Below are 10,015 nucleotides of genomic sequence, written 5' to 3'. Positions count from 1 at the left end.
AAAGACAAGAGCAAGGGGAAAACGCTGGTAGGCTTGACGAACAAAATGAACTGGCAACAGACAAACAGAGAACACAAGTATAAATACACTGGGGATAATGGGGAAGATGGGCGACACCTGGAGGGGGGTGGAGATGTTACGTCCGTCGTTAGATGAATGAGACCAAGGCGCAGCGTGGAAAGTGTTCATGATTTTTAATACTGAACTCCGACAAAACAACAAAATACAAAACCGAACGTCAAGTTCTGCAGGGCTAGACAGCAACTATGTAAAAACAAGATCCCACCATCTAAGGTTTGAAAAAGGGCTGCCTAAGTATAATCAGAGACAACGATAAACAGCTGCCTCTGATTGGGAACCATAATAGGCCAACAAAGAAATAGAAACATAGATTTGCCCACCCAAGTCACACCCTGACCTAACCAAATTGAGAATAAAAAAGTATCTCTCAGATCAGGGCGTGACAGGAGACAAGCACAATGACAGGTGAAACAGATCAGGGTGTGACAATGTTACTAATTTTTTGTGCTTAATATCCTAGAGTTGATCTGTAACAGAGATATCTATGACAAAGTTCACATGTAGCTGTCTAAGTTAGCATCAGGCATTGATTTTCCATTCCCGAGGCTTGAAAAACTGTCACCATGGACATGGAAATGTCTTGATTTTATGGGTTAATGGTATCAACAGTGTTTAGGGTACATAAATGACCTGGTATTTACTTAGAAATTAATTGGTAGATACTAGTTGTATAAAATTATTTTATGTATCAAGAATTACCCATTCATGACTTCCTTGTAAATGCCAGCTAATTTCTGTTTCATAAAATAAAGTATTCTAATGAACCACACAACTTTAACATTTTAGTCATTTCGCAGATTATCTTATCCAGAGCAATTAGGGTTAAGTGCCTTGCTCAAGGGCACATCAGCCATTTCTTTTCTTTTTTTTTACCTAGGAAGCTCAGGATTCAAACCAGCAACCTTTTGGTTACTGGACCAACGCTCTTAATCGGTAGGGTATAAAAAAGTATCCTAAACCTCCCGCTATAACAACCAAGCCTTACCCCAGAACCGAAGCCGTTGACAGATGTGTGTGATAAGACCTCTGATCAGTGGCATGCTTACCTTCCTACACTTAAACGTTTCCATGACAATCCTCAACTGAAAATTAAGTTAAGCAAGTCTTCAATAAACAATGACTACATTGCAAGACTATATGACTTCATATGACTGTCTGGATTTGAATCGGGTTTCATCTGCGCACAATAATAGAGTTTTAGCCCACTTAGCCAAAACCCAGGCATTAGTATAGGGACCTATTGCATGTCTTCAGGTTTAGGCAAGCTTACTCATCAGAGATCTTAGTGTACTTCTGTCGTCAGAAGCTCTGCATGAGTTATGCAATACAATATCAAGTAATATTTGCTCTCAATGATTAATCAGAGTCCTACCTGCTCTCAAAGATTGATCAGAGTCCTACCTTCTCTCACTCTCAATGATTAGTCATAATCCTAACTATGTACTTACACTATATTTAATTCCTATGATGTCTCTCTCTGTCTCCACCTGTTTCCTGAATGATGGAAGGCTGCAGTAACAGTGGTCTCTAGTGGGAGTGTCCTCTCAGTCAGTGGTGACCTCGTCATGACTCACTGCATTGTTCACACACACACACCACACACACACACACACACACACACACACGCACGCACGCACGCACACACACACACACACACACACACACACACACACACACACACACACACACACACACACACACACACACACACACACACACACACACTCACACTCACACTCACACTCACACTCACACTCACACACACACACACACACACACATGCATATTGACACCATACACTCACACATAGAAATTCTTTCACAATCTGCCACTCTGTTTATTATCTATACTGATTGCCTAGTTACATTTACCCCTACCTACATGTACATATTACCTCAATTACCTCAACTACCTCATACCCCTCCCTGCATGTTACTCGGTAAGGTAATCCTTGTACATAGCCTCATCATTGTTATTTTACAGTTTTTTTCGATTGCTAAACGACAGTGGACACAACTGGAGTCACAACACACACACACATATTACAGTATATATAGGTAGAGCTCAGAAAGACTCATTTTGGAAAGGGAACAAGGAAGATGGGTTCGTGGAGGGAGAAGGGTGGCAGGGAGAGGGTGGATGCGTGGAGGAAGACAAAGAAGACAAAGAGCTGTTATTTCAGATGAAATAAGGGCTACACTTATAGACCATGTCGTGAACCATGGTCTCTCATTGAGAGAGGCAGGGTTGAGGATGCAACCCAATCTGCAAAGATCCACAGTGGCATCTGTAATGCGAATTTTCCATCATGCAAACAGGTGAGAGTTACATCCTTACAGTAAATGAAAACATTACAGGAATCTATTTTGTATTGCAATTATAGAATATTTACACAGATATATATTACAGTAAATTTGACTGTAAAATATATTTTTACAACAGGACCAAAAGGTGCCCCCAAAAGGGGGAAGAGGAAAAATATTTTCAGATGCGCAGGAAAATGCTATTGTTGACATGGTTGTTGTCAACAATGCAATAAAACTGCGGGAGATTCAAGATAGAGTGCTGGCTGATAATGATATATTTGAAAATGTTAATTCTGTCAGCAACTATTGCTCGAGTCCTAAAGAAACACCAAGTTACAATGAAACAGTTATACACTGTACCGTTCGAGAGAAACAGTGAACGGGTAAAAGAGCAAAGATACCAATATGTCCAGGTAAGACGTCTGAGGTTACGTACACAGCTATAAAAAATATTTACAGTAAAAAAAAAACACTAGCATTTCTACAGTAAAACTGTGCACTTACTGTTTTTCAGAGAGTAATGGACGTGGAAGCACTGGAAAGACCACATTCATTTGTATTTATCGATGAAGCTGGATTTAACCTTGCCAAAACACGGCGCAGAGGAAGGAATGTTATAGGTCAAAGGGCCACTGTGGAGGTTCCAGGCCAAAGGGGGGGAAATATCACCATGTGTGCTGCAATGGCCAATGATGGTTTGCTTCTCAACACACCATTCATTGGCCCATACAACACAGAAAGGCTTATAGCTTTCCTAGAACAGCTCTATGCTCAGCTAGTGCCCGCAGAACAGGGGGAGCCAGTAAGAAACCCCCTAGTTTTTGTCATAGTTTGCGATAACGTTGCTTTTCACCACTCTGCAGCTGTCACAGATTGGTTTGCAGCACATCACAGTTTTGGTTTTGTACCTGCCTGCATATTCACCCTTCCTCAACCCAATAGAGGAGTTTTTCTCTGCCTGGAGGTGGAAAGTGTTTGGTCACTACCCACATGACCAAATGTCTCTTTTGGAAGCCATGCGTGCCGGATGTGAGGACACGAGTCCAGAGGACTGCCAGGGATGGATAAGGCACTCCAGAAGGTTCTTCCCCAGGTGCATGGCAAGAGAAAACATTAGATGTGATGTTGAAGAAAACCTGTGGCCTGATGCTAGAGAGAGGCAGGATTAGCCCCTCAATTATTTGTTCGAATTACAGTATGTACTTTTAGTTTCTACCTTTTTTTCTCATTACTGTAATTCTGTAAATTACTACAGACTATTGAAGCAAACTGCTAATTTTCATTTACCTTAAAGACTTGTTATGTTCTAAAAAAATGTATAAATCATGTGAAAGAATGTCACTCTTTTCTTTGAAGAAAATATTACTTTGTATGAAGTCACTGAAATTGTTCAAACTGTAAAGATGAAAAGTTTGTATTTTCTGTATTGGTGTTTGATGCTCGTGTTTTTACTCTCAGTGTGTTCTGAGTGACAGTGTGCGTTATCTCAGTGAGGGTTGTGCATAGTGTTTGGCTGCACTGAGCGTGTTTTGAGCCATGTGTTAAGAGTTGTGTTGCTTGGAATGAGTTCTGCAGGTGATGTGAACTGTTTAGCTCAGGTGACTGTTGGTAGTGCAGACTGTAGTTAGAGTTTTGCACATGTGACTCCAGTTGTGCCCACTGTTGTTTAGCAATCGAAAAAAACTGTATTATGTTACTATTAAAATTATAGATTTTTTACTTGTTAACTCTGCATTCATGGGAAAGGGCAAATAAGTAAGCATTTCATGGTAAAGTCTACAACTGTTGTATTCAAAGCATGTGACCAATAACATTTGATTGAACCTCTTTGGCCCCCTCTCACATGTTCAGTCTTCAGTCTCCCCAACAACACACACAGAATCCTGGACCACCATGCCTATCAGTGGGCCTGGCCATGTGGTCACCGGGGAGATAGTAGCCTGAAACGGGCAGATCTCTAGTTAAACTAGTGGTTTCATACAGCAGCTTAAACAGGAGGAGGTAGCTGAGCAGACCCAGTAGTGGCTGATCTGTATGAAGATTAACTACTCTACCGCAGCAACATTTATTCTGCTAACTAATACAATACAATACACACATGTTATGATAATAGTTGGGATATTTAGCATTTTTGAGCGCAAACGTATAAAATCAGTAGATGAAAAGTAGCTTATTAACCTTAAAGGTTTTCTATGTAACGGATGGATGCACTCTTTATATGTGGGTGCCGCTCTGTATTGTGTGTTGCGCGCGCCATCTCCCAGCCACAGCCCATCGCTACCCTGCCACGCCCCGCCCCGGGCGTAAGGGGTCTCCCCCATAGAATGTAAAAAAAATATGTCTCTCCCGTCAACAGCTTGAGCAGATAGAGAAAGAGAGGAGGAGTATGACATCACAATGGCCCGCCCATTCAGCATTAATCTATATTTTCTATGGGTCCCGAGTGTGTATGTGTGTGCAGTTGAACAGTTTCGAAGGAGAAAAGCAGAATAGCAGGGAAACCTAAACGGAGAAGTGATCTGGAGACGCACCAATGAGGTTAAAAACCACGTTGTCCTTTTAATTATTAAACTAGTCCATTTGGAGAAGTAACGTCGGGATCGAGTTTAGGTAGGTGTGTGTGTGTGTGTGTGTGTGTGCGTGTGCGTGCGCGCGCGTTTTTGTTCTGTCTGAGCGCACAGTACACAAAGCAGTGCGCCTGCTTTGGTTATAACATATACATTGGTCCGCGTGTAGTGTTCGATATATAATAATCTAGTTTTGTTTAATATTTTTTAAACAAAGCCGCAATGATAAGTGTTGTATTGGAGGTTATAGAAAAAAACTGAAACTCGGGGCTCATTGTTGCTTCAGAAGCGCATGTTGTTTTTCTTACGAACGGGACAGTGAAGAAAGAAGCAGCGTACATTTAGAATCAGACGGTTGTTTCGCCCATCTGTCTGCCTCCAATCAATCCTTATAAACGTGAGGAAGTTTAACCTATGAGTTTATGAAACATGTTATTTTAAATCTTATGAAGCAATGTGTGTGAGTGATTTTCTGTACTTATTTGATATCGACAGATAGGACTGCAAGCTACATATTGTTACTGAAGTGGGCTAAGATTCCCGCTTTATCAGGTAGGTGCCTTTTGTTATTTTGGAGTTGGATAGCAGAAGTCTGAGTGATCAACTGTTTATGAGATGGTGTGTCCCCCAGTGTTTGACAGCATCATATAGACATGCCATGATGAACTGCTCTGCTGTCTGGAGCACATGGCCCTAGTAATCACTGACACACTGGTCTATCACTGTCAACCAGAAATCCACTGTGTGTGTGTGTGTGTAGTCAGTAATAACATATAGACTAGGCTCCTTCTGACAGCTACAGTAGTCAAACTTGAACCATACTCAACTCAGAAGTATCTCATATCTATCAGACAGAAGTGAAGCAATGTATGGGGAGAGTCAATCTCCAGGTCAATAAAATATTATATTCTACAGATACTAGTTGGAATTGACTCAGAACCACATCTTAAGTAAACAAGTCATTGGGTCACAGAGGAAATAATTGTCTTGAGTAATTTCTCTGAAGTTCACTTACAGTAATCAGGGGCTGCCAGAGAGTTGGGGGGGGATACATACGAATAAAGGGTGAGCAAAAGAGAAGGAGATGGGAGAGATGAGTGAAATAGATGAATAAGAGAAAGGGAGAATATGAATGAGTGAGTTGCACTGTGTTCCAGAGTAGAGAGAGTGAGTGAGTGAGGAAGAGAGGGAAGTGCCAACACATGTGGTAGTCATTTAGAAGGCAGTTTGCTTTACATCTGTTTTCTGATCTTTGAACTACCCCCTCCTTTTCTCTCTTTTTCTCTCTCTATCTTGCTCTCGCTTCCCCTGATCCTGCTCTTTCTTTGTTCATCATGTTTCCCGTATGGGACACACACGCACGCACGCACACACACACACACACACACACGCACACGCACACACACACACACACACACACACACACACACACACACACACACACACACACACACACACACACACACACACACACACACACACCACACACACACACACGGGTTCCATGGGATCTCCATGGAATGAAGACATATCATCCCCAGTGATATATCAAGGATATACATTACCAACTGCAATGTGCAGCAATACGCCACAAATAGATGTCTGTCTCAGGTATTCTGGAATGGAATGTGTCCCTGTCTCAGGTATTCTGGAATGGAATTTGTCCATATCGCCGGTATTCTGGAATGGAATGTGTCCCTGTCTCAGGTATTCTGGAATGGAATGTGTCCCTGTCTCAGGTACTCTGGAATGGAATTTGTCCATATCTCAGAATGCACATGTGTGTTTAGGGCCCTCTAGGTATATACTGTACATCAATCAGTGTGCCATATTTCTCTGTGTTGCTGTGCGGTTGGAGTAGGACAACCATGTTCATTAGTCAGCAGACTATTCTGAGCAGACCTATACTGCCAATGCTGCACATACCTCCCTCTAGCTCTCTCTTGGTCTAGTTCTCTCTCTCTCTCTCTCTCTCTGATTTAGTTTCCACTAACCTCCTCCCATATGATTAGCATTTATGAGCCGTAAAGTCTACCTTGTTGCTTATGTGTCTTTGTCTGCGTATTCGTGTTTTTCTTTGTGCAAAGAGCTGGTCTTTTAGGGCTTGATCTGCCTCAGATGACTCCGCTAGTGTTGGAGGTTGTGAGTCTGATTGCCACATGCTCCACATATATATTTGTCTTGGATAAAATCATCTGATCATGTCATAATAAAGACTTGTCTTTGTTATGTGCTCCACAACCACTGGTTCCCTGACAGTAGATCACTTTGCTGAATATGATCTGGATATATGTGTATAGGCTAGGCTAGGCTACATAAGATACAGTGCAGATGCAAAGTTTGGTAACATAATGATTCTGTTACCAAACGTTGCATTTGTACTGTTCTTCAAGTGAAATGTGTTTTTGTAAAATGTTCTGTGTAAATTGTAAAACGTAGTCGTTGTGGATAGAGTTGTATGCTGTGTTAAAGTTCTGAATCAGCGTAATTCATTTACCATGGAATTGCCCATAACCTAGAACCCTAGAACACAAAGGATGTATTTACACCATGCTGGCGCTATGGTTGCCATGGATCCGCATTATGGCGGCATGGGGAGGAGGAGGGGGGGGATCTCTCCCCTTTCCTCTGTGTGTACTAGACTTGATGATAGAGCTGAGGGCTGGAGGCGGTCACACACATGCAACATGTTTGACTCTCTCTTTCTGCCCTACAAATGGTGTTCAATAACATTAATAAAACAGAAGATGGGGCCATACAGCATGTGCTTACACACTTACACACCAACACTGTTTTATTATTACATATTCATACACTACCTCTCTGAATGTTTATGGCATGGAACAAAGACATGAATGCATGCACACACACACACAACTTCTCTATGGTGTTGCATTGATTTCTCTTCATTGGTTTAGGAGGCTCAATCAGAATAAAGTACCATTACCACACCAGCCACTCTATATTTAAAAGAAAATGGGTTTACACACTGACACACACACACACACACACACACAGAAACACAGAGAGACTCTAAAAGCTCCCCTTCCCAACAGTAAGAGAGCTCATCGGGCTGAAGGATACAGGACAATGGGAGTTTGAGCTAAATTCATTAGATTAACACCTAGGCTGAATCATATGATAAGACATATGATCCTGTATTATTTAACACACACACACACACACACACACACACACACACACACACACACACACACACACACACACACACACACACACACACACACACACACACACACACACACACACACACACACACACAGTCTTTCTTCAGAATGGAGGTACATGACCGCATTACTGTACTCTTTGAGCTCAATCGGAAACTAAAGTCACCGAGTAGGCCAACTAACTAACTGTTCATAGTTATTATAATGGGCAAGAGTTTCAGAGCCGTAATTTGAATTTGTATTTATTATGGATCCCCATTATCTGCTGTCAAGGTAGAAGCTACTAATCCTGGGGTCCAGCAAAATTAAGGCAGTTCATACAATTTTAAAAACATTACAATACATTCACAGATTTCACAACACACTGTGTGCCCTCAGGCCCCTACTCCACCACCACATATCTACAGTACAAAATCTATGTATAGGTGTGTGTATAGTGCGTATGTTATCGTGTGTGTATGCATATGTATGTGCCTATGTTTGTGTTGCTTCACAGTCCCCACTGGTCCATAAGGTGTATTTTGATATGTTTTTTAAATCTAATTTTACTGCTTGCATTAGTTACTTGATGTGGAACAGAGTTCCATGTAGTCATGGACTATGTAGTACTGTGCGCCTCCCATAGTCTGTTCTGGACATTCTGTTCTGTTCTGGTGGCATGTCTTGTGGGCATATTAATATTATTAATATTATTTTTAATATTAGCACTCTGTGGACATCCAAGGGCCAGCCGTGCTGCCCGGTTCTGAGGCTAATGCAATTTTCCTAAGTCCCTTTTTGTGGCACCTGACCACACTACTGAACAGTACACCAGGTGCGACAAAACTAGGGCCTGTAGGACCTGCCTTGTTGATAGTGCTGTTATTATGGACAGACTTCTCCCCATCTTAGCTACTGTTATATCAACATGTTTTGACCATGACAATTTGCAAACCAGGGTTACTCCAAGCAGTTTAGTCAGGTCAACTTGCTCAATTTCCACATGATTTAGATTTAGTTGATGTTTAGGGTTTAGTGAATGATTTGTCCCTGCGGCTCTTTGTTAAGTGTTGCAGTCATTTTAGTTGCTGTAGTAGCTGACATGTATAGTGTTGAGTTATCCGCATACATAGACACACTGGCTTTACGCAAAGTCAGGGGCATGTCATTAGTAAAGATTGAAGAAAGTAAGGGGCCTAGACACCTGCCCTGGGGAATTCCTGATTCTACCTGGATCATGTTGGACAGGCTTCCATCAAAAAACACCCTCTGTGTTCAGTTAGACAGGTAACTCTTTATCCACAAAATAGTAGGGTGTGTAAAGCCATAACACATACATTTTTTCCAGAAGCAGACTATGATCAATAAAATCAAAGCCGCACTGAAGTCTAACAAAACAGACCCCACAATATTTTTATTATCAATTTCTCTCAGCCAATCATCAGTAATTTGTGTAAGTACTGTGCTTGTTGAATGTCCTTATCTATAAGCATGCAGAAAGTTTGTTGTCAATTTGTTTACTGTAAAATAGTACTGTATCTGGTCAAACACAATTTTTTTTACAAAAGTTTACTAAGGGTTGGTAATAGGCTGATTGGATGGCTATTTTAGCCAGTAAAGAGGGATTTAGGTAGCGGAATGACTTTTGCTTCCCTCCAAGCCTACTTTCTAGTAGGCTTAAATTTAATCTATGGCAAAATAGGAGTGGCAATATCGTACACTACTAAAAAATTACAATGCTTGTCTTTAATAATTTGGTCAGATATACTTGGATATGTAGTATCAGTGTTTGTTGCTGGCATTGTCAACAAAAGTTACCTCCATTGAGCTGCAATAATCATATAGCCAGTTGTGAAGAGAAAGACTCCTGCTAAAGTGTTCAATGCCACGATTC

At 41.3% G+C, this 10,015-nt stretch overlaps 1 protein-coding gene across 9 annotated transcripts in view; it reads left to right on the top strand.

Annotated features, from left to right (window-relative positions):
- Window positions 1-4,756: 4,756 nt before the first annotated feature.
- The window catches only part of LOC118371319 (protein FAM107B-like), a 22,021-nt gene continuing 16,762 nt past the window's right edge, over window positions 4,757-10,015 (top strand). The window contains exons 1-3 of one of the 9 annotated variants that reach the window (XM_052465827.1): window positions 4,759-4,997; window positions 5,241-5,351; window positions 5,450-5,506. The gene's annotated coding sequence lies outside the window, so the exon portion shown is untranslated. Of the gene's footprint in view, window positions 4,998-5,047; window positions 5,352-5,449; window positions 5,507-10,015 lie in introns of those variants that run through there. The other 8 variants (XM_052465834.1, XM_052465828.1, XM_052465830.1 and 5 more) reach the window with 8 other exon arrangements.

Source organism: Oncorhynchus keta, chromosome 17 (assembly GCF_023373465.1).
Source record: "Oncorhynchus keta strain PuntledgeMale-10-30-2019 chromosome 17, Oket_V2, whole genome shotgun sequence".
Lineage (NCBI taxonomy): Eukaryota > Metazoa > Chordata > Actinopteri > Salmoniformes > Salmonidae > Oncorhynchus > Oncorhynchus keta.
Note: the sequence above shows the minus strand (reverse complement) of the source record. Positions and strands in the feature narration are given on the sequence as shown.